Source organism: Ovis canadensis, chromosome 14 (genome assembly GCF_042477335.2).
Source record: "Ovis canadensis isolate MfBH-ARS-UI-01 breed Bighorn chromosome 14, ARS-UI_OviCan_v2, whole genome shotgun sequence".
NCBI lineage: Eukaryota > Metazoa > Chordata > Mammalia > Artiodactyla > Bovidae > Ovis > Ovis canadensis.
The window spans coordinates 39,911,805-39,939,554 of NC_091258.1; the positions used below are offsets into that span (position 1 = coordinate 39,911,805).

At 39.5% G+C, this 27,750-nt stretch overlaps 1 pseudogene; it reads left to right on the forward strand.

The window, feature by feature from the left end:
- Positions 1-107: 107 nt before the first annotated feature.
- Positions 108-27,750, forward strand: LOC138418496 (SNRPN upstream reading frame protein-like; annotated as a pseudogene).

Here is a 27,750-nt window from a genome sequence, read left to right on the forward strand (position 1 = left end):
TGTGGAAAAACTCTGATGCAGTAAATCTCAGTTGGATTTTTCTGTTTAAAAAATGTTCACCACTGTAAACAGTAGATTTGATGCTAAAAACAAAAGACTGTCAAGCCATGAAAGGTATGGAGGAAACTTAAGTGCATATTACTAAGTGAAAGAAGCCAATCTGAAAAGGCTACAAACTATATGACGTTATGGAAAGGGCATAACAATGAGGACAGTAAAAAGATCGCTTGTTGACAGGATGAACAGACAGGGCACAGAGGATTTTTAGGGCCATGAAACTGTCTATATGATACTCTAATAGTGGATGAGTGTGTGTGCGTGCATACCAAGTCGCTTCCCTTGTGTCTGACTCTTTGCAACCCTATGGACTGTAGCCCGCCAGGCTCCTCTGTCCATGGGATTCTCCAAGCAAGAATGCTGGAGTGGGTTGCCATGTTCTCCTCCAGAGTATCTTCCCAACTCAGGGATCAAACCTGCAGCTCTTATGTCCCCCTCATTGGCAGATGGATTCTTCATCACTAGCGCCACCTGGGAAGCCCCTAACGGTAGACACATGTCATTATATTATGTGTGATGTACACATATTTAGGTGGCGTGTTATAAGGTTTGCAGATAGAGTAGGTGGCAGAGCTCAGACTTAAACCCACGACTTTCTAACTACAAAGTCTACTATCTTTTTTCTGAACCAGGCTGCAAACAAGATTATAAACACGGAAGGTGTCACCTCTGCTCTTTGCTCCTGGACTAGGGGAGATACATCCTCCAGAAGAGGGAAGCTGACCTTGCCTCAGTATGCCTAAAAGGACTACACTCTGGTCTGCAGATGGTTCTCTGTACTTCTCAAAATTCATAACAGGAACAAGAAGTTTGCCTGGAGTCCATTTGATGGTTTATTTCAGGATGTCTGGCCCTGGCAACCCATGGGATGCATATCAAACAGGGAGTGAGGCCCTTGGACTGAATAAACAGCTGAAGACAGAAGTGGTGGATTGGCATCAGACAGGGCAGAGGTGACTTGGCATCAGCCCAGCCACACAGCTCCTTTCATTCCTGTTCATTGGGATGATTATTAAATGCATTGCTTTTTCATCTTGATTTTTTTCCTCTTGGCATACAAGAAGGATATTTATCTCATGATAGGATTTTAAAGCCAAGTGTCAGGCTTTAGGTCTCTAAATGCCACTCCTGAATTCATATCACAAAATATATTATATTTCAATGAATGCACAAGCAAAGCAAAGCATACCAGAGACCCAGAGTTCTGAATGAAGAGGTTGGGATGTACTGGGTTGGCCAAAAACTTTGTTTAGGTTTTTTCATAAGGCGTAGTGAGAAAGCTTGGACAAAACTTTTGGTCAATCCAATATTTGCTTTCTAGAACGATTCCCTGGTTCACTTTGTGCTGTGGTGGATCAGAAAGACACTCAGCAAAGGAAAAAATAGCTGGGTGATGGAGGACATTGTGGAGAGATGATTCATATTGTACCATCAAAATGCAATTCATAAATTAGGATTTGTTAAAAATTGGGTTTGGAGTTAGAATGACTAGTGTCTAAATCCTAGCTCTTCCATCTACCAGCTTTGTTATTTTAAGGAATTCCAGCTTTGCTAACTGTGAAATTGAAGCATAGTGGGGATTTAAAAGGATAAGGCCTGTCAAGTATTTAAGTGCTAGGCACTTAGATGGTGCTCAGAAAAAGCAGGTTCCCTTTTTTCTCAGTTCTGTTGTGTAGAGCTGATTTACAAGGTTAAGGAGGAAGAGGAGAAGGAGGAAGAGGAGGTGAAGGAAGAGGAGGAGAAGGAAGAGGAGGAGAAGGAAGAGGAGGAGGAGGAGGAGGAGGAGGTGGAGGAGGAGGAGGAGGCTGTTTCTTCTTTATATTTCCTTTCAGACCTCTTATCGGCAGAGAGATGTATGGGGTATATAGCTGAGGAGAGGAACAGATGAAATTTTTAGTTGGATAGTGTGGTCAAGGGGCTTCCCAGGTGGCACTAGTGGTATCTACTTGCCAACGCAGGAGACATAAGAAATGTGGGTTTGATCACTGGATTGGGAAGATTCCTGGAGGAGGGCTTGGCAACCCACTCCAGTATTCTTGCCTGGAGAATTCCATGGACAGAGGAGCTTTGGCGGGCTATAGTCCATGGGGTCGCACAGAGTTGGACACGACTGAAGCAACTTAGTGCGCCCACAAGCGAGCGCGCACACACACACACACACGTACACAGAGTAATCAAAGCAAAGCAAAGAAGAAACTGAATGGTTTAGGTCCATATTGTGGGGGCTGGAGGTAGAAACAGAAGTGGAGAGTTGACTGAAGCGACTTAGCAGCAGCAGCAGCAGAGGGTAAAGTGAAATGTGAGACAGATATAGATAAAGTGCAGGCTTTTTATTGGGGCAGTCTTCTGTAGGCTCTTGTATACTTTTCTTGGATGGAAATTGTAAAAAGTTAATAAACAGAAACCTTGATTAGAGTTGGGAGATCAGTAGGTGGAGGGTTCACCCAGTGGGGTGAGCCAAGCCCAGCAGGAAGGAGAACACCTCCTCTTCTTTCCTGGCAAGGACTCAGCCAATGACCAGCCATGGACTCTGTTTATTATGAGCCTCCCAGCTTCTTTTTCCTCTCTATAGAAATGTTTTCCTTTTCTTGCTGTGGGGGGACTTGCCTGAGGCTTGCCATGGTTGCAGACCCTGAATTGCAGTTCTCTGCTGATCATGAATAAACCCATCTTCAGAGACATATCAGACAGTCTATTTATTTCAGGTCAACAGAATCGAAAAGTCACAATCAGGATGAGAAAAAAGGACCTGCCTTTATCTGCTTCAGTTTGAGTTATATTCTTTTCAGGTATTTGACCATCATCCCTGAAGAGGGTAATTTATTTATTTTTAATTTAATTTTATATTGGGATATAGTTGATTTACAATGTTGTATTAGTTTCAGGTGTACAGCAAAGTGGTTCAGTTATATATATATATATATATATATATATATATATATATATATATCTCCATTATTTTTCAGATTCTCTTCCTGTGCAGGCTATTATTGAGTAGAGTTCCCTATGCTATATAGGAGGTCCTTGTTGATTATCTGTTTTATATATAGTAGTGTATATATGTTAATCCCATCCTCCTAATTTACCCCCACCCCCCTCACCTTTCCCCTTTGGTAACCATAAGTCTGTTTTTGAAGTCTGTGAGTCTGTTTCAGTTTTGTAAATAAAGTGATTTGTATCATCTTTTTAGATTTCATGATAAGTGATATCATATGATATCATATGATTTTTCTCTGACTTCACTTAGTATGGTAATCTCTAGGTCCATTCATGTTGCTGCAAATGGCATTATTTCATTCCTTTTTATGGCTGAGTAATATTCAGTTGTATATATGTATTATATTTTCATCCATTCATCTGTCAATGAACACTGCTTCCACGTCATGGCTTTGTAAATAGTGCTGCTGTGATCATAGGGTGCACATATCTTTTCAAATTATGGTTTTCTCCAGATACATGCTTAGGAGTGGGGTCAGATATTTAACCATCATCCCTGAAGAGGGTACTTTAAATACACTGGTCCCTTGCTCACAGTTTGTGACCTAAATCCTCTCCATCTATCTTTTGTTTACCAAATTCCAGAGTACTGGTTTCCTTTCTTTTTTCATTCTAACGCCTTTCCTTGAATAAGGCAACTGCTTTCTCTTCTCTGGCCACTATTCTCTTTCCTGGATTTGCCTGAGCCTTGCCCTTTGATCCCTCATGATCTGGCTGCTGCCCTAGATAACCCCTCATATGAAGGAGCCATGTGTTCCGGAACTGACCCAGCCTTGGTTCACTTGACTGAGATCCCTCACTGAAATTAACTCACCTCCCTGTAAAGGGGAATGTGAAAGTCTTTGTCTTCGCCAGTCAGAGAATTTTGATGTGCTCATTGAACTTTACAATCAAAACAAATTTTAAGGGCCTCAGCTTGTTTCCAGTGGTAATCTGTTTGAAAAGGCGTATGAAAGTACAAACTTGTTTTCATCTCTTTATCTGAGTATCAGTGTAGAAAGGAACCAACCTGATGTAGAGAAATAAAATGAAATAATTAACAAGTTGCAGAATGTGAACCACCTAAGATAGAGCCAAGCAGGCCCATTGGAGATAATGGTTATCTATTTGCAGTAAACATGAAGTGAGAACAATTCTTGTCTTGTGATAACATTCAACTGAAAGGAAGTAAATTAGATGTAGACAAGGCCAGGAGAGGATTACAAACACATGCAGGGCCAGACAGTACAGAGGGAAGATGGGGGCACGGGGGCAGAATTTTTTCTTTATCAGGTAATTGAAATAATGCTTTTTATTAACAGTATGAGTTAAAGTGGAAACTGGAGTCAGGGAGGTACTGGAGAAAAAAAGAGGGAGATGGAGGGAGAGAATGCCAAGACCGCTAGAAACTGAGTTAAGAAAATAAAGAATAACTGAGGGGCTGCTGTGTGCCAAATGCTTTTACATATAATCTCACTTAAGCCTATGGGATCAGCAGTTCCATTTTTGATGGAGGGGGAGTGGACTCAAATATAATAACTTGCCTCGCATCTTTGTATCCAGTAAGTAGTGGAGCTGAGATAAAAGCTAAGGTGTACCTGACTTGAAAGTCTCGCTCTCTCTAATACACCTCACCATCTTATAACTGCTGAGTGATTTTGTACCGTTGAGACCGAGATTTGTTGTTGGTAGTCGCTAACGCATGTCCAACTCTTTTGCAACCCCATGGACTGTAGTGGGCCAGTTTTCTCTGTCCACAGGATTTCCCAGGCAAGAATACTGCAGTGGGTTGCCATTTCCTCCTCCAGGGGATCTTCCCAACCCAGGGACTGAACCCATATCTCCTGCCTTGGCAAGAGGATTCTTTACCACTGAGCTACCTGGAAAGCCCCTGACACCCAAAAGACTGTTACAAATCTAGATATGGCTGGGGCATTAAGGGGCGTGGGCTACTCTGTTTCTCTGTTACTCATGTATACACACTCACATGCACACATGCACACACACACACACACAGCCTTAGTCCCACATTGAGTTGCTAGCTTTTTATATCCATTTGAGTGTTTCACAAACAGATCAGATTCAACTTATGTAGAAATCACTGAAGCATCCTTCTTTGATTGTCACTTTTTGCCTCCTCTGTCCATCAGCTCAAGTCAGAAATTTGAAGTTTCCTTTGATCCTTTCTTTCTGTTAACCTCATGTTCAATAAATCTCCAACTCTTATCAATTCTACCTCCAAAATGTCTCTGTTTACTTTTCCCCCCCCATTCATTCTATATCAGCTTTGGTGCGGGCTAACATCCTCTCCTGCAAAGCACACTGGTCTTTTCTAGCATTTATTCCTCTCTCCCCAAATCTACTTTCCATGTTGCAGACGCAGAGATTATTATAAAATACAAATGTGCATTAATCTTCTGTACCTCTCCTTTTCTTTAGTATAAAGTTCAATGTCTGTATATAATAAGTCTGTTTAATAGTTTTTGCGTGGATATCGCCTCTCCCCGGCCTCCAGTTCCGTGAGTAGGTGCAAAAATTGCATTCTCTGCGGTGTCATCACGCTTTCATAATCATCCAGCTTTTTGAACATGCTCTTCGTTCTATACGGTTCTACATGGAATATTTTTCTGCCTTTATTTTGTTTTTACCTGGACTAATTAGTTCCTACTTGTCCTCCAGAAGCCAGTACAGATATGTCTTCCTGCATTATTTCAGGAGAAAGAGCAAGAACATTAACCAAGATCAGATCTGTCTTTAGAGAAGGGGAAAGATGTTTCATCCTTCTTCACAAGCTCCCTTTCTGATTGGAGAGGTCCCTGTCTCATTTCATCACACCACAGCATATAGTCATAACACCAGTTATCATGCATTTCAGGGTAAATAATTCTTCTAAAGAGTTGTTTTCTATCTAGTTCACGTCTTCTCTTTATGGTTCTGAATAGGAGAGCAATTGGTTGCTGCTGCTGCTAAGTCGCATCAGTCGTGTCCAACTCTGTGCGACCCCACAGACGGAAGCCCACCAGGCTCCCCCGTCCCTGGGATTCTCCAGGCAAGGACACTGGAGTGGGTTGCCATTTCCTTCTCCAAAGCATTAAAGTGAAAAGTGAAAGTGAAGTCGCTCAGTCATGTCCGACTATTAGCGACCGCATGGACTGTAGCCTACCAGGCTCCTCCATCCATGGGATTTCCCAGGCAAGAGTACTGGAGTGGGGTGCCATTGCCTTCTCCAGAGCAATTGGTTAATCCTCCTTATTTGGGGAATAGTATGGTGCCCTGGTGGTGTTGGTCTTGAGAGTCCCTTGGACTGCAAGGAGATCCAACCAGTCCATTCTGAAGGAGATCAGCCCTGGGATTTCTTTGGAAGGAATGATGCTAAAGCTGAAACTCCAGTACTTCGGCCATGTCATGTGAAGAGTTGACTCATTGGAAAAGACTCTGATGCTGGGAGGGATTGGGGGCAGGAGGAGAAGGGGACGACAGAGGATGAGATGGCTGGATGGCATCACCGACTCGATGGACATGAGTTTGGGTGAACTCCGGGAGCTGGTGATAGACAGGGAGGCCTGGAGTGCTGCAATTCATGGGGTTGCAAAGAGTCGGACATGACTGAGTGACTGAACTGGACTGAACTGAACTGATGGTGCCCTGGAACCCACTTCAGTATTCTTGCCTGGAGAATCTCTGTGGACAGAGGAGCCTGGCCAGCTACAGTCCATGGGTTACAAAGAGTTGGATATGACTGAGGGACTAAGCACAGCACAGCACATCTGCCTTAGAGGATTGCTGGTGGCTCAGATGGTAAAGAATCTGCCTGCAGTATGGGGGACCTGGGTTCAATCCCTGGGTTGGGAAGATCCTCTGGAGAAGGGAATGGCAACCCACTCCAGTATTCTTGCCTGGAGAATTCCATGGACAGAGGAGCCAGGCAGGCTATAGTCTGCCTGGGGTTGCAAGAGTCGGACACAACTGAGCAACTTACATACACACACACACACACACACACACACACACACACATGCACACAAGGTGCCTTTGGGCTTTCCCTGGTGGCTCAGTGGTAAAGAACCTGCCTGCCAATGCAGGAGATGCAGATTCAGTCCCTGGGATGGGAAGATCCCCTGGAGGAGAAAAAAAGCAACCCACTCCAGTATTTTTGCCTGGGAGATCCCATGGACAGAGGAGCCTGGCAGGCTACCATCCATGGGGTCGCAAAAGAGTTAGATATGCCTTAGCCACTAAGCAACAACACGGTGGCTTGAACATAGTAGATACTTGCTATGATCTGAATGTTCGTGTCTCCCGCAAACTCACATGGTGAATTTCCTAATGGTGATGTGATGGTATTACCAGGTGGGGCCTGAGAGGAACTCAGGTCATGAGAGTGGAGCCCTCCTGTATTGAATTAATGTTTTTATAAAGGAGACCCCAGAGAGATCTCTCACTGTTGCCACCGTATGAGGACCAAATGAGAAGGTGCAGGCTGACTATGAGCCATGCAGAAAGCTCTCACCAAAATGTGACCATGCTGGAAGCTTGATCTTGGGCTTCCCAGCCTCCAGAATTGTGAGAAACAAATGTTTGTTGTTTATAAACTACTTGGTTAATAGTATCTTGTTACAGCCCCTGCAAAAAACCAAGATAATACTGAAAAGGAAAATACATTTAGTTAACAAAAAAGAAAAAATTAAGTTGAGAAAAATCAGAAGAAATACTTCCACATTTCTATCTACTAAACATAGGGCTTCCCTGCTCTGGCTCAGACAGTAAAGCATCTGCCTACAATGTGGGAGACCCGGGTTCAATCCCTGGGTCGGGAAGATCCCTTGGAGAAGGAAATGGCAACCCACTCCAGTACTCTTGCCTGGAAAATCCCATGGATGGAGGAGCCTGGTAGGCTACAGTCCATGGGGTCGCAAAGAGTCGGACACGACTGAGCGACTTCACTTCACTTTCATTAAACATAACAGTTATAAATATTTTAGTATATTTCCTTCCAGTCTTTCTTTGTGGTAGGTGGTCTTAGTTACCCCATGGCATGAGAGATCTTAGTTCCTGACCAGGAATCGAACCTACATCCCTTGGATTGCAAGCAGATTCTTAACCACTGGACTGCTAGGGAAGCCCCCTTCCAGTTTTTCTTATAGGCACAGTCTTAACAATTACCATGTACTAATACTCTGCTGTAAGTTTCCTGCCTTTCTCATAGGCAGACATTTTTAAAAACAAAAAGATTATTACATTGCTAGGAGGTTAATTCTGCCTCAACCCATCAACCTAAACATAAAATACTCTGTTTGGAGAATCTCGGGTGATAAGATATTCAACATTCATTTTATGTATACCACCTGCCAGACCATGTGTTAGGCACCTGAGGAGGGAAAGAAAAATCAAGCTTGGTTCTGCCCTCGAAGCACTTGCATGAGAAAGGAAGCTTCACATTCATATTTTATTTCCTGGGAGGTGACTCTCTAATGTTGGCGTAAGCTTGTTCTGTGTAGTTGAGATTATGCTTTTAAAGTATGAGAAAAATAAGTTAGGCCCACTGAAGAAGTTTCAGCAAGGAGCCCATTTCTCAAAAAATAAACAGACAAATAATCCCTGCAGATTAGCCAGCCGCTGTAAAATAATTTTAACACAATATCCAGCTGATCATTTGGGAGGCAAGCAAGTCAGCTGGTGGGGAGCGAATGTTAGCGACTTGGTTGTCATGGAGACTTTTCTTCCAGACCGGGAAAAAGGCAGTTGCGGGGAAACAGGCGATGTGGAAAAATAGCCCACTTCTCCGTGATCTATTTCTCTGTTGATCACAAGTCGACACCCTGCTGGGGCTGGGACTGGGGAGAGAGGCAGGCATCCCAAGCTTACAGAGGAGAGCAGCAGTCCCCCTTGTGCAGACAGACCCATGGGACATGGTTCAAACAAGCAGTGTGTTGATAAAAGTTGGCGAGCCAAGGTCATATGTTTATTTTTATTCTCTTTTTTCCTTTTACTGTTTTTCTTTTTAAAAATGATTCCGTGCAAGTTGTTAAAAGGCTTATTATTCTCAGTTGTCCTCAGATACTGTTGATGTGAAAGCTTGACTAGGATTTTCAGTGCTGACTCAAGACGTATCAATCTTGCTCAGAAATGAAGTCTGTGTCAGGTGGCTCAGTGATAAAGAATCTGCCTGCAGTGCAGGAGATTCAGGAGACACAGGTTTGATTTCTGGGTCAGGAAGATCCCCTGGAATGGGAAAATGACAACCCACTCCAGTATTTGTACCTGGAAAATTCCAGGGACAGAGGAGCCTCCTAGGCTATAGTCCGTGGGGTTGTAAAGAGTTGGACATGACTTAGCGACTGAGCACAGCATAGCTTGTTTAGCCCCATTAGGAAAGTGTTTATCACTCAGTTGTGTCTGACTCTTTGTGACCCCAGAGGAAAAGCCAGAGTTAAGCTGTGATGGGTATGACTGTCAGTCTTTAAACAGTCTTTAAATTGTACATAGGTATAAAAATTACTTCTGGAACTTGCTCTAACTTGATTAGGATATTGTTTATTGATGCTTATGATTCTTGCCAGTCTCTGTCCATGTTTGCCCAGGTTAATCTGAATTTACATAATCATAATAAAATAATTTTTTGAAAAGTAGAATTATATTCATAGCTACATATCCAGCATTAACATGTGTTATAGCTCTTTGTTCACATTTCAAACTCTTCTAATTTGTGAGCTCTTCTGTGCTTTGAATGGTGCATTGTTCATCTTTATGAGTTTACTATTAGCACAATGCTCAGTTCTTTTAAAAAATTTTTTTTTAAATTTTAATATCTTTAATTCTTACATGCGTTCCCAAACATGAACCCCCCTCCCACCTCCCTCCCCATAACATCTCTCTGGGTCATCCCCATGCACCAGCCCCAAGCATGCTGCATCCTGCGTCAGACATAGACTGGCGATTCAATTCTTACATGATAGTATACATGTTAGAATGTCATTCTCCCAAATCATCCCACCCTCTCCCTCTCCCTCTGAGTCCAAAGGTCCGTTATACACATCTGTGTCTTTAAAAATTAAAAAAAAATTTGATGTGGATCATTTTTTAAAAAGCCTCTATTGAGCTTGTTACAATGTTACTTCTGTTACAATCTTACAAGGCACATGGGATTCTTAGCTCCCCAACCAAGGGTTGAACATGCACAGCTATATTGGAGGGTGAAGTCTTAACCACCTGATCACCAGGGAAGTCCCAATGCTCAGTTCTTAAGTGTTTGATTCATGGAGCAACTTCTGGGTGCTAATCTCTGGGATATGTTGGTAAATGATGTTTTGTTACAAGAATAATTGGATGAATGGATGACTATATTCTGGATTTTCTTGGTTTTCTGTGTTTTGAAGAGCTGAACAATTATTTCATAAGCCATCACACAATTATTTTCCTGGTGGCAGCTTTGTAAGTTGTAGAAAATAATTAAGATAGAACCTCTGTAGGGATTGGCTGGTAAATCATCATAGACTGGTAAAGTCTTATCTTTGCTTTCTATTACTCTTTGGAAATCTTTTATTCATAGGTTAAATAAGATCTACTGATCTACTCAAGAGTTTGCAAGAGTTTTTTCAGTACACATTTCTATTTGTATACAAAGACTAATCCCGTTACATAAAGAGTTTATTTCTCTTGCTCATAGTTAAGTGGCAATAATCCAAAATGTCTTCATTGTCAGAGATTGTTTTTTCTGACCACAATATTCTCCAATTTTCCCCACTTTCTTCGTTGTACATTGAACATGCTCATAATCTCATACTATCATTTTTGTCTTTACCTCATTTAAATTTTTTTAAAATTAATTTTTATTGGAGTGCAGTTACTTTACAATGTTGTGTTAGGTTTTGCTACACAGCAAAATGAATCCGGTATATGCTTTCCTATATCCTCTCCTTTTGGATTCCCTCCCCATTTAGGTCACCACAGAGCACTGAGTAGAGTTCTCTGCGCTGTGCAGTAGGTTCTCGTTAGTTACCTAATTTACCCATAGTGTCAGCAGTGTGTAAGTCAGTCCCAGTCCCCAAATTCATCCCGCCCCACCACCTTTCCCCCTCAGTATCCATACATTTGTTCTCATCTGTGTCTCTATTTATGCTTTGCAAATAGATTCATCCCTACCGTTTTTCCAGATTCCACCTATATGCATTGATGTACAATATTTGTTTTTCTCTTTCTGACTTCATTCCATAACGCTTCCTTTCCTTAAGCGTTTATTTACTTATTTATTTGTGGCTGTGCTGGACCTTTGCTGCTGTGAGGGTTTCTTTAGTTGTGGCCAGTGGGGGCTGTTCTCTAGTCGCGGTGCGCAGCCTTCTCGTTGCGGTGGCTTCCCGTTGCTGTGTTCTTCTATCTCCATCATGTGACTTTCTCTTTATTCCCCCAGGTTTACTGAGATATAATTGACAATTAAAAAATATATATATATAGTGTAAAATTTGAAAATTTGATTTTCACATACAGTGTGAAAGAACCATCACAATCAAGCTAATGAACATATCCATCACCTCACATAGTTACCACCTTCTTTTCTGCGTGTGTGGTGAGCACACTGAATATCTACCCTTTTAGCAGGTTTCAAGTATACAGTATAATATTGTTATGCTCATCATGTTGTATGATGAGTATAACTTATTCATCATTATAACTGAAATATATATCTTTCTAGAACTTATTCATCTTATAACTGAAAGTTTGTACCCTTTGGCCAGCATTTCTCCAGTTTTCTACCCAGAGCCCCTGGTAGCCATCATTCCACTCTCTGCTGCTATGAGTTTGACAGTTTTAGATTCCACATATAAATGATATTATAATATTGTTATTCTGAATCTGGCTTATTTCACTAAGCGTAATGTCCTTCAAGTTGAGCCATGTGGTCACAAATGGCAGATTTCCCTCTTTCTTCAGCCTGATTGATTTTCCTCTTTCTGTATATACCACATGCTCTTTATCCATCCATCCACTGACGGACATTTAGGTTGCTGCCATTTCTTGGTTATTGTGAATGGTGCTGTAATGGACATGGAGTGCAGGTGTCTTTTCAATACCATGATTTCAGTACCTTTGGATGGATACCCAGAAGTGGAAGCACTAGACCTCATGGTAGTCCTATATTTAATATTTTGAGGAACTTCCATACTGTTTGCCATAATGGCTGTACTGATTTACATTTCCATCCATGGTGTGCAAGGGTTCCCTTGTCTACATATCTTACTAACACACCACTTATTTTTTAAAAAATAATAGTCACTCTAACAGGTGTGAAGTGATACCTCAATGAGGCTTTGACTTGCATTTTCCTATGTTGAATACTTTTACATGTATCTGTTGGCCATTTGTATGTCTTCCTTGGAAAAATGACTGTTAAGTTCTGCCCATTTTTAAATTGGATTGTTTATTTTTTTTGCTATTGAGTTGTATGATAAAGACGATGTGTGTGTATGTGTGTGTGGTGTTGCTCAGTTGCCAGGTCATGTCTGACTCTCTGCAACCCCATGGGCTGCAGCATGCCAGGCTTCTCTGTGTGTATGTCTGTGTATATATATATGTGTGTGTGAAAGTGAAAGTGAAGTTGCTCAGTCGTGTCCGACTCTTTGCAACCCCGTGGACTATAGCCTGTCAAGCTCATCTGTCCATGGAATTCTCCAGGCAAGAATACTGGAGTGGGTAGCCATTCCCTTCTCCAGGGGATCTTCCTGACCTAGGGATCAAACCTGGGGTCTTCTGCATTGCAAGCAGATTCTTTACGTTGGAACCACCGGGGAAGACTGTGTATGTGTGTGTGTGTATGTGTGTGTGTGTATGTGTGTGTGTATGTGTGTGTGTGTATGTGTATAAAACCTTTGTGTATTACAGAGGTTTTAAAGATCAATTTGTCACTGGAAATCCTTGCCCCTGAACAAGCTTATATAGTACTATATTTTTTGTAAAAGTTGTTTCTATAGTGGTGTGTTTTAAAAACAGAGTTGCTTATGTAGGATATATTAATAGTGTATCATAATCCTGATTAAAGTCTCATGTGGAATCAAGCATTCTCTCATTTTATATTTTACCTATGCTATTTTGAAATTATATATTTTTTCAATGATAAAAGTAATACTTGCTTGTCACAAAAAAGTAAGGGAAAAGCGTAATCCTAAACACTTAGGGACAGACATTGCTTTCATATTTTTAAATTTTACTTTGTTTTGATTATACAAGTTAAACATGTCTAGAGGAGAAATTTAGAAAATTCTTTTAGAAATTTAGAAAATGCAAAAGATAAGAAAATGAAATCAATCACAATTTCACCACTAAGAAGTGACACTTTTAACATGTTGGTCCTAAGTACTTATCTAGATTATATATTTGTCTACCAGATATTTAAAATATGCACTTTATTTTTAACAAAAGAAACCACACATATTGGATGACAGTTTTATATTGTGATTTATTACTTCATTTTCATATTTCTAAGCTAATAAAATACTGTTATAATGCCACTTTTACTAAGTCTATAGAATTCTATCACACTATAATTTATTTTAACAGTCTCTTATTTTTGTTTATTTGTGTTAATGGGCTTCATAGGATCATAGAAAAGCCAATCACCAAGGAGTTGGACACTGAATGTGATAGAGGAAAGATTTTTGAGATGAAGTACAATTCTAGCTCTCAGATCTGATAATCTTCTGCCCTCAGTAAGAGATTCAAAAAATATATATTTTAACTTTTTATTTAAAATTAAAAAAATCTTAGCTTTTATGTATAGTAATGACATATTCAGTAGAAAAGACTGAGAGGAATTCAAACAGTTTGATAGCAGAAAACAAATAGCTGAATTGAAAAATGGGCTAAAGACTTGGATAGATATATGCTAAAAAGAAGATATGCAAATAGCAAATAGATATATGAAAAGAAGTTCAATATCAATAATCATAAGGGAAATGCAATTAAAATCACAATAAGGTATCACCTCACACTTGTTAAGATACCTATCATTAAAAAAAGAAGATAATGAGTGTTGGTGAGATGTGGAGAAAAGGAAACCTTTATATACTGTTGGTGAGAAGTAAATTGACAAAGCTATTATGTAAAATAGTATAGAGGTTTCTCAAAAAACTAAAAATAAAACTACTGTATGATCCAGCAATCCCACCTCTGGGTATCTATCCAAAGGAGTAAAATCATTATCTTGAAGAGATATCTACATCCCCATGTTTATTGCAGTGTTATTTATAGCATTTAAGACATGGAAACAACCTGCACACTTCAACAGAAGAATGAATAAAAAATTATACATACAGGCACACAGACATACATATACACACTGGAGTATTACTGAACCACAAACAAGGATGAAATGCTGCCATTGTGAGAACATGGGCGAACCTGGGGGACATTATGCTAAGTGAAATAAGTCAGATACTGAAAGAAAAATAGCATATGATCTCACTTACATGTAGAATCTAAAAATGTCAAAGTCTTAGAAGCAGAGAGTAGAATGGTGGCTACCAGGCGGTGAGTGTGGGGGAGATGGGTGGACATTGGTCAAAGGGTATGTAAGTAATAAGAGGAATAAGTCATCATACAGCATGGTGACTATAGTTAACAATGCTTTATTGTATGTTTGAAATTTGCCGAGAGAATTTTTACTATTCTTCAGCACTCTTCCGTTTTGATGTCTTACCTAATATTTCTTACTGCTTTCTGCTCTTATTATCAACTTTATACACTCTATTTCTCATATTTTAACTTCCAGATAAATAATATCATTGGGTCAGAGCATCATGAATGTTCCTCTTGGGTCATGCTTTTGGTCCACACTGCTTTATAGGTCAACTGGCTTTCCAAGTCCAATGGGAAGCAGAGAAGCAGGGCAGAGACAGACAGAAAGGCAAACTGTGTAACAACCCCATTCACAGGTTGGTCTTTATTTCTGGTAGAAACTCAGAGCAAAATAGGTTTCCCTCCTCCTTTTTATTTTAAATTACATTTCACTATATATAAACAGCACTGAATAAATTTTATATAACCACCAGTCATTTGTATTTCTTGTTTTGTAAATTTATTGTTAATATATTCTAAGATTAAAATAAATAGAAATGCAAGCATTATTATTTAACAGGAAAATGTTTAATTAATGATGTTTTTATTTCCTGTTTGTTTGAATCAAGTACCTTTGAAGTTGGGAGAGTATATTGGAAATCCTTAAATCACTTAAGATAATTTAGACCCGCTATTAATTTTATATCACAAATGAGTAGTTAATGCAGAGTTAGCAAGTTCATCACTGCTTTTTTAATTAAACATGAGTTGATTGTAAAGAGAGAGTTATTGAGCATTTGAGAGATATATCTAATGGCTATATAATTAGATAAAAATTATATAAGCAAGGAATGCCCAATTTAATTCTTGCTATATATTAGTTGTAGGAAAAATACACAGATACTTCATTCACATTTATCAAAATAGCCTACAGCAAGATAATTAGGGATCACTTTTGAAAATGGTGGTGCTTAATAGACATATTAATTGATATCAGTCTTCCTTCAAATAGTCCATTAAGTGGAAAACTATTACATCAAAAATAGTTTATCAATAAAAATAAAAAATGCATGTCTTTTATTTGAAAAATTAATTGCACTCATATATTTTCATTTATTAAAGTTAAATAATAATTTGCTTTGTTGATAATTAAATAGCCATAATAATAGTCAATGAATCTGAATTAAATACTGATGGTAGTTAACAATCACTTTATAAAAATAATAATGATATGCCACAGAATCAAACACAATAAAATGTAAACTTATTATATTGAAATAAAACCATATGACTAAGTTTTATTTATTTGTGTTCATGATTAGGTAGACTTCTAATAATAACTTTAAAAATCATCTCTTTTTGAGGAAATTGTAATAAATTGGTGGAATATCACACCAGAGCTTTTGTGTTAGGAAGTGCTGACTGATTGAGGTCTGCTCTGAAAAAAATGAGCATTTCCAGTCAATTTGCATTATATATCAGATACCAATTTGTGATAAAGTTTACAAAGCTGAAAAAGAAAATAAATAATAATAGCAAATACTATAATAATAAGTAAAATTTCAAGGTTTGAGAAGAATAACATATAAGTAGTCTTTGGATCTACTTGATTACTGTAAAATTTCAATCAAATGAAATCAAAACAAAAGCCAGGAAAAAAGACTGCAATCTCAGAAGAAGGTCTTGGAATAAATGGATTCAACTAACATTACATAATTTTGTTTTTCTAATTGAAAGTCAAATCTATTAATTAATCATAGAAGTAATTTTAAAAGTTACACAAGCATTAATAATAAAATAGAAAAAAGAGTTCAGCAGTTCAGCACCTATAATAACAAATAATTGGCATGAGATTTGGTTTTAGTTTAGTTGTATACTTGATGTGTATGTGTGCATGTGTTGTGCTGCAGTTGTTGGTGATATAAACTGTACTTCTATCGTAGGTCACAGCTTGTATTAGTAAGCCTTCTTCAGAGAGCTAGAACCAGTAAGGTCTATCTCTCCATCTATCCATAGATACCAGGCTTATCTATCAAAATGCAGGCAAGGGTCTTGCAAGTCTTTCTGGAAAGCTTGAATGTATTATCCTGAAAGTAATATGTAGTCATTAAAGAATAAAATGGGAGAGTGATAGGATAAGATTTATTTTAGAAACATCAGAAAGAAGTGATATGGAAGGTGGATTATAGAAGAGTAAGGTTTGATTCCAGCAGTATAATTAGGAGGCAGTGAGACTGAGGAAAGAAGAGGGGATAGATTCGAGATGTATTTAAGAGGACAGAACCGATAGTCCTATCTGGCTCAAATAATGGGTGAAGGATAATGGAGTAAGAGGTATGAAGGACAACTCATAGCTTTGTGCCTGGGAATTCTGAGCGGAGACCAGTGCCATTCAATAGGATATGGAACAAGAGAAGGAGTAAGTTTTAGAGGGTACTTGATGATTCGATTTTGAATTTGTTGTTTGAGGCCTTTGAGGACTCCTAAAGGGAGCTGTCCAGTACCCAGAATGATATTTGGGACTGAAGGTCAGTGGAGAGGACTAGTATTATTATGCTAAGCATTTGAAAGTGTTGAGCATTTCCTCTGACTTGGAAATCAGAGTCACAGATGTGAAGCTTCACAGGAAGAGTCTATATAATAAAAAGAGAAAAGCATGGGAAAGGTCAAATGTAACTCTGGAAGGAAACAGAATTTAAGGGATAAACAGAGGAAGAGAAGCCAGAGTAAATCAGAATTTATTTTTTGGAGGTGCCTAGAGGCATAAAGAGATGAACAGGGAAGCTTGGTGTGCTGCAGTCCATGGGGTCACAAAGAGTTGGACATGACTGAGCGAGTGAATTGAACTGAACTGAGGGGTATAAAACTGTCAGAAAAAATCAATCAGTTGATCTAAGAAAGAACTGGAAAATTTTATTCAAGCCAAATCTGAGGAATATAACCCAGGAAAAGCATCTCAGAAAGCTCTGAGAATTGTTCTGCCAGTTAGAAATCAAGGCATAGTCATACAAGTTTTTTTTGAGACAGAGAACTGTACGTCAAATGACGTATTATCAACATTTTACATACTCCAAACCTAAGCAGCATCTTGGTGGTCATGTGACCCCTTCTAAGAGCAAGAAGGAATAAGGAGTCCTTTAAGGAGCTGTCTTGCTGATGCCAGGAGAATGTTGCTCTCTGTGGTTGAGCAGGTGCTCCTGCCAGTGAGGGAAGTATGCTCGCTGCCTAACACAGCCACACAATGCACAGGGTAGAGAGAAGAATTTTTATATTTAAATTGTCCTTGACTTGTCATAAAACAGGACTTTTACCTCACAAAGCTAATTTGGATTCTGTACGTGTATGTGTGTGACAAGTAAAGGCCCTGCCTAGGGATCTTGTCTTGAAGCCGTGTTTCCATCAGAGCACATTGCTTTTACTCAGAGTATATGTTTACGTGGGAGGGCTGTTGAAGATAAACGTTGTCACTGTTTCTTGACCACACCAAGACAGACTCATTAAGGAGACTAAGCAGCAAGAGTCAGAGATAAGAAGAGAGGGGACAGTGGCATCAAATGTTGGTGAGCGAGAGAGGGAGATAAGAACTGTTGTCTCCCAGGCTGCCAGCCGCAAACAGATCACACTCTCAAACTGCGTCATATGAGGAGAGCTTAATAAAGAGATGGTTTACCAAGGTGTGGGAAAGGGGCGGGGAGGCTCCGTGCGACAGTGCCTTCCAACAGGGCTGGTGAGAGGGTGATGCTGGCAGGTTCCTCTGCTTAACGGGGCAGGAGGAGGGTGCAACTGTTAGAACCTGCTGTGGGAGAGCTTTGTTGGGAGGCTGCCTGAAGGAGCTCTGGGATGTGATCCTGGGGCTTTGCAGGGAGGGGCTGGAGGGCAGAAACCCTGACTGCTACTCTCTCTCTCTTTTTTATAAAGTTTGTAATTTTATATTGGAGTATAGCCGATTAACAATGTTGTGATAGTTTCAGGTGCACAGCAAAGGGACTCATCCATGCCTATATGTGTATCCATTTTCCCATCTCTCCTCCCACCCAGGCTGCCTTAGAACATTGAGCAGAGTTCCCCGTGCTGTACAGTAAGCCCTTGTTGATTATCCATTGTAAACATAGCAGTGTGTACATGTTGATCCCAAACTCTCTATCTCTTCCCCAAATCCTCCCCTGCTCTGGCAACCATAAGTTCGTTCTCTAAGTCTGTGAGTCCATTTCTGATTTGTAGCTAAGTTCATTTATATGCATGTGAGCTCTCCAACATGCTCTCTCCCCCCTGGAGAGTAGGGATTCTGCTTTAGATGTCATTACAGATCTTCCTCAGCTTACAGTGAGGTTATGTCCGGAAAAACCCACCATGAAGCCAAGAATTTAATACACTTAACCCACCAAACACTTACATTAGCCTACACTTGGACAAAACTGTCCAACACAAATCCTGTTTTATAATTATTGAATGACTCATGTAATTTATTGAATTCTGTACTGTAAGTGAAAACAGAATGGTTGTCTAGGTACATGATGGTTGTAGCTGTTATCCACTGTTTACTCCAGTCATGGAGTAACGGGAGCTGCCGCTCGCTGCCTCTGCCCAGCATCAAGAGAGAATTGTACTGCAGATTGCTAGTCTGGGAAAAGGTCAAAATTAAAAATTCCAAGTATGGTTTCTACTGTTTGTGTATCTCTTTCTCACCATTGTCAAGTTGCAAAACTGTAAGTCTTACCATCATCTGTATAACTCCAGTGCCTAATGAAGTGTTTGAAACATAGCAGGTGCTCGGCAAAAATTTTGAATACAAAATGTTCAAATGTCCAAAACCCTAAAAACATCCCAGAGGCATAATCCAAATGCATGAACGCAGTCAGCTATTGTGTTCTATTTAGCTCTTCAGTATGGCCCCATCCCTCTTCAGTATGTGTTATACATCTCAGTTTATTGCTCCATTCGCTCCTCCCATGAGTAGTCTTCCTTAAATGAGTTTTAACCCCTTCTATCCCGAGAAAGTTCAGTTCTTGTTTGAGAAGCCTTATCAGCTTTGCACAAATGCTGGAATATCTCTCATGTGAATTTAAGTTTATTGCTAAACTCTTTTCTCTCCATGAAGCTTCTTTGGAAAGCTTTCTTAGAAAGTAGTTTTTCTCCAGTCTTAACTGGTTCCATTTCCATCCTGATATTACAATGTTTGAGTTCTAAGACTGACAGAAGTATTTCCTGTCTAACTGGCTGAAGGGGGTTGAAAGTTGCTTTTAGGTACTCTTATGAGCATTTTAAATATGGTTCTCTCGTTTAAGAAGTATTTTGACATATTTAGAAGTTCTTAGTAACATTTTTGGAAAGAAAAGTATAAAAAAGAATCTTGCTTTTTCTATAACTCTTTAATTTCTTTTTGACAATTCCCATTTCTCTCTTCAAAGATACATAATTTGAAACCAAATTTTACTCTTTATTTCATTCTCAAACCATAATATTATGAAGTATGATAAAAGCAAATTAGCCTGAATAACAAAATAATAAAACATAATGAAACTTGGAAATTTTAAAGTATAGAACAAAAGATGAAATTAAAATCTCTATTCTGAGAAAGAATCTGGCAAATTCCAGTTTGGCCCCTAAAGGACTCTTTATACAACAGGCTGAAGCAAAATATATAAAGGATAGTAAATCAAGCTGAACTTAGTGTTTCTTTGTTTTTAATGGTTTGTGTTTAACCCTTATGACTAAATGCTCCAAATGGTTGTTTAAATTATGGTAGTGGGATTAGTAGGCATAGTTGCACAGGAAAAGCAGGATTTTCTGCTTTGAAATTTGCATATTTCACAGATTATGTGCTTTCACATGCCAAGACATGGTAAAATTTTGCTTGTTTAGGAATAGCTCCATTTTTAAGCTTCCTAAGTACCTCAGCTGAAATGATATATATATTTTGCACATAAATATTGGAAGGGTTGGGGCAGTCAATGTGATTCTTGCATTGTGGAGACTAGACACAGTGGTTATCCATGTTTTACATAGTCCTGAGTCTTTGTGGTTCCAAAACACACCCATTTTATAGGACAGGTTAGAAATACGTTGCTTCAATATCTGACTGAATTATTCATTTTGAACATATTATCTTTTTGGCGTGTATAAAATGCTATTTAAGTAATTGAGTATTTTTTTCCCCCAGTTGTTTGAGTGCTGAAAATTCAATCTTCTATAATTAAAAATAAATCTTCTAACTGAACATAGCAGTTATTTCCTGTATACTTTATTGAAAGTGACAGAAGTGGGTAAAATATAACCATGAATTGTGCCTCATTCCTGTGACATATCAAACTCCCATTTCATTAAACTTGGGAGGCTTTTTAAAAAATATGATCCTGAAAGAAGGGAAATAAAATTCTTAGGTTTCGAAAGATTATTAATAGATGAGATTTGAATAAGACTGATCAAATGCTGGAATGGATGCTTTCTTTCTTTCTTTTCCTTTTCCTTTTTTTTTTTTTTTTGATTGCCTACATTGTCTGAAAACTGTTCAGCAGAACAAAGGGTTTTATGGATGAAAGACTGGTATGAAGAAACATGAATGTCAACTCAGGCTCTGAAAGACAGTCTGCTAATGAAATATTCTAAAAGTCATTTTCAAGGTGGTTGAAAGTTCTCACTGATGTGCACCAATGCTTTTGATAAAAAAATTATATATATCAAATAATTACACAAGTGTTGGCTCCAGGGATAGAGAAAATAAGGTGAGTCCATATGCATCCAAACATTAATGAAAGACTTGTGTATCATACTTTCTTTCCATGGGTAAAAATAATCAGACACGTGGTAACATTATTTTGGTAGTAAATTTCTTACTTTGTGCATCTGAAAAGTGCTCTTTTCTGCTATCTTGGTAATGCTAACTAACTGTGATCTATGATTTACTACTTAATAGTTAGCTTTTTATGTGGAAAGTGTATTATCTTTTAAAATTGAACTTCCCCAAAACATCATTCAGTGAACTTGCCTTATAAATGCAAGAAGTAATGACTTTTCCCCAAAGATCCACTGATCCATTCTATGAATATACATACCTCCCAATAACATCTACTTATCCTCTATTCTTGGAGAAGGGCATGGCAACCCACTCCAGTATTCTTGCCTGGAGAATCTTATGGACAGAGGAGCCTAGCAGGCTACAGTCCATGAGACTGAAGAGTTGGACATGACTAAAGTGACTTAGCATATATGCATGCATCCTCTTTTCTATGGTATTCATTCTTTCTTTAGGATATATATATACACACACACATATAATCTTGGTAATAATTTTGAAAGATGTATATCCCCCATATATTTATATACATATAACTCTACCTGCCATATATATATGACACATATGTCTGTGTGGGTTTATAATTTGATGGAACTGTATATTCAGATGTCCTTGGAATCTGTATCAGTTTTCTGTGATTGAACTTAACCATGCAAGTTTGGTGAAGATTCTCTTTCAGGAATGTCTATCAGTTCAGTTCAGTTCAGTCACTCAGTCGTGTCTGACTCTTTGTGACCCCATGAACTGCAGCACGCCAGGCTTCCCTGTTCATCACCAACTCCCAAAGTCCACCCAAACCCATGTCCATTGTGTCGGTGATGCCATCCAGCCATCTCATCCTCTGTTGTGCCCTTCTCCTCCTGCCCTCAATCTTTCCCAGCATCAGGGTTTTTTCAAATGAGTCAGCTCTTCTCATCAGGTAGCCAAAGTATTGGAGTTTCAGCTTCAACATCAGGCCCTCCAATGAACATCCAGGGCTGATCTCCTTTAGAATGGACTGGTTGGATCTCCCTGAAGTCCAAGGGACTCTCAAGAGTCTTCTCCAGCACCACAGTTCAAAAGCATCAATTCTTCTGCACTCAGCTTTCTTTATAGTCCAACTCTCAAATCCATACATGACCAGTGGAAAATGCCCCTTATAGGGAGGCCCTTAATTAGGCCAGCAGTGGTTCTATGACATGTTCAGATTAATGGAGGCATGGTTGGTAGGTTTTTAAAAATACTCTAAATCAGATTGACCATGGTATGTCTACTTCCTGACCCTTCATAGTCCCAGAGGACTGGGCTAAATTGCAATGGTCTAAGCGTTAAACTTTGTATGCCTGGGTCTGGGCTGGGCTTGGTGTACAAGAGGCAGCTAATCTCTGGGGAGTGGAGTCTATCCTCCTTTCATTTTATATTTTCATGAATGGAATTTTAATTACATGATATAAACATAAACAAGAATTTTGCATGACATTTAATATTTTTTGGGACCAACCCAGTCCCAATCTCTCAAACCCATCTGCCTTTGTATATAATATGTATCATAAAATTGCCGGTTTAATAATGAATTTTTCTTTTATGCTCTTTGGACTTGAAACTCCTTCTCAGCAGTCTATATCCAATCATAACGCTGTCTTTTCTTCAAAACATCAGCTAACATTCTTACAGGGTTTTTTTTTTTTTTAAATACGTTGTTTAGTTGCTAAGTCATGTCTGACTCTTTTGCAATCCCATAGACTGTAGCCCACCAGTCTCCTCTGTCCATGGGGTTTTCCAGGCAAGAATACTGCAGTGGGTAGCCATTTTCTTCTCCAGGGGAACTTCCTGACCCAGGGATTGAACCTGTGTCTCCTGTATTGGTAGGTGGATTTTTTTTTTTTTTAACCACTGAGCCATCTGGGAATTCCTTTTATACATGTATATCAGGTGACATATATTATATGATTATATTTAATATCACATTATAATTTTGGAGTATTTTTATATGTTTTATACTAGAGAGGTTCTAGAGCTGAGGGGCTAGAGCTTATTCATTCAAAAAAAATTCCCATCATCAAAAGTAGGCACTCAGTGAGTGAATATTAGTTTTAAAAAATTGTTCAAAGGTAAATAAAAATGTGTAAAATAGGGTTTTTACAATTGATAAGGAAGCATAAAAAAAGATGGAGACCAAGATGTGGTGACATTGAGATAGTAGAAAAAGTGGAATCACCTTGTAGAGAAATTGGGACCCTTGTGCACTGTTGGTAGAAATATAAAATGATGCAGCTGCCATGGAAACTGTGTAACAGTTCCCCCCAAATTAAGAATATAATTCTTATATGACTCAGCAATGTCACTTCTGTGTATATATCTGACAGAATTGAAAACAGAGTCTCAAAGAGGTGTTTGCACAACCATTTTCATAGCAGCATAATTCATAACTGCCAAAAGATTGAAGCAATCCAAGTGTTGGATGAATGGATAAACAAACTGTGGTATATACATACAATGGAGTCGTAAAAAGGAGGGAAATTCTAATGCTTGCTACAACATGGATGAACCTTAAGGACATTCGGCTAAGTGAAATAAGCAAGATGCAAAAAGGCAAATGCTGTATGATTCCACTTACATGAAGTACCTAGAGTAGTAAAAATTCATAGAGAAAGAAAATAGAAGGTTAGTTAGTTGCTAGGGACTCAAAGGGAGGGGAAATGAGTTAATGGGTGTGCATTTCAGTTTTGCAAAATGAAAAGAATTTTTGAGATTGGTTGTACAAAGATGTGAGTATACTTAAAGGAGTACGTCAAAGCTGTGTATTGTCACCCTGCTTATTTAACTTCTATGCAGAGTACATAGAAATGCTATGAGAAATGCTACGTTCATGAGAAATGCTGGGCTGGAAGAAGCACAGCTGGAATCAAGATTGCCAGGAGAAATATCAATAACCTCAGATATGCCGATGACACCATCCTTATGGCAGAAAGCAAAGAAGAACTAAAAAGCCTCTTGATGAAAGTGAAAGGGGAGAGTAAAAATTTGGCTTAAAGCTCAACATTCAGAAAACTAAGATCATCGCATCTGGTCCCATCACTTCATGGCAAATAAATGGGGAAACTGGCAAACTTTCTTCTTTTGAGTTCCAAAATCACTGCAGATGGTGAATGCAGCCATGAAATTAAAAGATGCTTACTCCTTGGAAGGAAAGTTATGACCAACCTAGACAGCATATTAAAAAGCAGAGACATTGCTTTGTCAACAAAGGTCTGTCTAGTCAAGGCTATGGTTTTTCCAGTGGTCATGTATGGATGTGAGAGTTGGACTATGAAGAAAGCTAAGTGGTGAAAAATTGTTGCTTTTGAACTGTGGTGCTGGAGAAGACTCTTGAGAGTCCCTTGGACTGCAAGGAGATCCAACCAGTCCATCCTAAAGGAGATCAGTCCTGAGTATTCATTGGAAGGACTGATGTTGAAGCTGAAACTCCAATACTTTGGTCAACTAATGTGAAGAGTTGACTCATTGGAAAAGACCTTGATGTTGGGAGGATGTTAGGAGGAGACGGGGATGTTAGGAGGAGAAGGGGATGACAGAGGATGAGATGGCTGGATGGCATCACTGACTCAATGGACATGAGTTTGGGTAAACTCCAGAGCTGGTGATGGACAGGAAGGCCTGGTGTGCTGTGATTCATGGGGTTGCAAAGAGTCGGACACGACTGAGTGACTGAACTGAACTGAACTGAATTGATACTTAACACTACTGAATTGTATGACTTCACAGTGGTTAGAGGGTAAATTTTATCTTAATTATATTTTACAATAATTTAATATAACTGAAAAAGAGAAGTCATCCTCATTATATATATTGCAATTATGTCAGATTAATTCATCCCAAAAGTATTTTAAAATCTATAATTTTGGTTATACATTTTGGGGCAGCTGCGTGCATGCAAAGCTGCTTCAGTTGTGTCTGATTCTTTGCAATCCTATGGACTGTAGCCTGCCAGGCTCCGCTGTCCATGGGATTCTCCAGGTGAGAACACTAGAGTGGGTTGCCACACCTTCCTCCAGGGGATCTTCCCAACCCAGGGGTCAAACCTGCATCTCCTGGGTCTCCTACAGCTTCTGCCCTTGCAGGCAGATTCTTTATCCCTGAGCCACTGGGGAAGCCCCTTTGGGGAAGCTAGTTTACTTTTATTCTTATTTTTAATTTTTTTTTACTGAAGTATAGTTGATTTACAATGTTGTATTAATTTCTGCTGTGCAGCAAAGTGACTCAGTTATATGCATTCCTTTGGATGTTCTTTTCCATTATGGTTTATCCCAGGAGATTGGTTATAGTTCCCTGTGCTATACAGTAGGGCCTTGTTTATCCACTCTGAATTTAGTAGTTGGCATCTACTAACCCCAAACTCCCAGTCCCTTCCTCTCCCTTCCTCCCTTTCCCTTGCTAATCACACATCTTCTCTGTGAGTCTGTTTCTGTTTTGTAGAATATACATATAAGTAATATCATATGGTATTTGTCTTCCTCTTTCTGACTTGCTTCACTTAGTGTGATAATTTTAGTCACATTCATGTTGCCAGAAATGGTACTGTTTCATTCTTTGTTATGGCTGAGTAGTATTCCATTGCTATACACACACCACATCTTCTTTATCCATTCATCTGTTGATGGACGTTTAGGTTGTTTCCACATCTAGACTGTTGTAAATAGCGCTGCTATGAGCATAAGAGAGCATGTATTTTTTCAATTGTAGTTTTGTTTGGCTATATGTCCAGGAGTGGGATTGCTGGGTCATATAGCAGTTCTGTTTTTAGTTTTCTGAGGACCCTCCATATTGTTTTGCACAGTGGGTACACCAACTTACATTCCCACCAACAGTGTAGAAATGTTTTGGGGGCAGATAGTTTAAATACAAGCTATCTGGTTGTTGTAGAATTATTCACATGCAAAAGGGAATTTACTGTTTCATAATTTTTAAACCAATCCACTAAGATGTATTTAGTGCATATTCATAGTGTTTCATAGCCTTTAGTCATTGGGAAAAAGGAGAACATAAATATCAAAAAGGTGACTGACTACATTCGAGAGTTTTTATATAGCAGAGTCATAACTCATAACACATTAAGGGAACTGACGCAGCTGCTTCTATAAAGTCAAACTTTCTGGAATTGTTCTAGAATAAATCTTAGCTAAAAATTAACTCAAGAAACTCAGAGCTCTGATACTAGGGAGAAAGGAGAATGAGATTTCCAACACGTATACTCGGTCAGTTAGATCTGCAATGTGGTAGTGGCTTGAGAGTGAGATTTCAGATAAGAAAATTCTGAATTTTAATCCTGGCTCCATTGGACAACTTCACCAAATTATTTTATCAATAAATAAAGATAAAATATTTACCATGACATGTAACTAGAGGTGCGTGTGTGTGTGTGTGTGTGTGTGTGTGTGCATGTGCCTGCAAGTGTGCACTCTCAGTCATGCTGACTTGCTGACCCTATGGGTTGTAGGCCACCAGGCTCCTCTGTTCATGGGATTGTCCAGGCAAGAATACTGAAGTAGGTTGCCCACTCCTCTCCAGGGGATCTTCCAAATCCAGGGATCGAACCTGCTTCTCTGTTTCTCCAGGCAGGTTCTTTACCACTGCACCCCCTGGAAAGCCCGTTAGATGCAGTGCTGCTGCTGCTGCTGCTAAGTCGCTTCAGTCGTGTCCAACTCTGTGCGACCCCAGAGACGGCAGCCCACCAGATTCCCCCGTCCCTGGGATTCTTCAGGCAAAAACACTGGAGTGGGTTACCATTTCCTCCAATGCATGAAAGTAAAAAGTGAAAGTGAAGTCGCTCAGTCTGTCTTAAATGCTCACGTAGCAATTGCTTTAGCAATATTATCGCTCTAGTGGAACAGAAAAGGCCAAACAGAAAAATCTAGCCATTTTTCAGCAGTAATGTAAGCCTTTTAAGTCTGATCTGTCGAGTTTCATGTTCCTACCTCTGAAGCTGTTGGGGATGACCTCGAGAAAGGCAAGTTGAAAGGCAGCTATCAAAAGTGGGGCCGGGGGCTTGCTGCGCATGCGCAGACAGGGCAGGCGTGATTAGTTGGTGCGCCGGTGGCAAAGAGCAGGGTGGAGGGGAGCTGTTCCCGGAGATGCCTGACCTGTTCTGTTCTGTTCTGTTTTGAGGAGTGGCTAGCGGCGCGACAGAGCAGGCCAGGGACAGTCTACACCTGAGGGGGACTATGGAGCAGCTCTGTACGTGAGGTAGGACCCCAAGTCAAATGGAGGGCAGCCTCACTGAGCAGCCAGCGGTGTCACCTGTACCGGAGGCACTCACTGAGCAGGAGCAAGTACCTGTGGTAGATGTCCAGGCAGAACTGAGACAGGTCTTCTTAGCTGAGACACCAAGAGGTCATTAA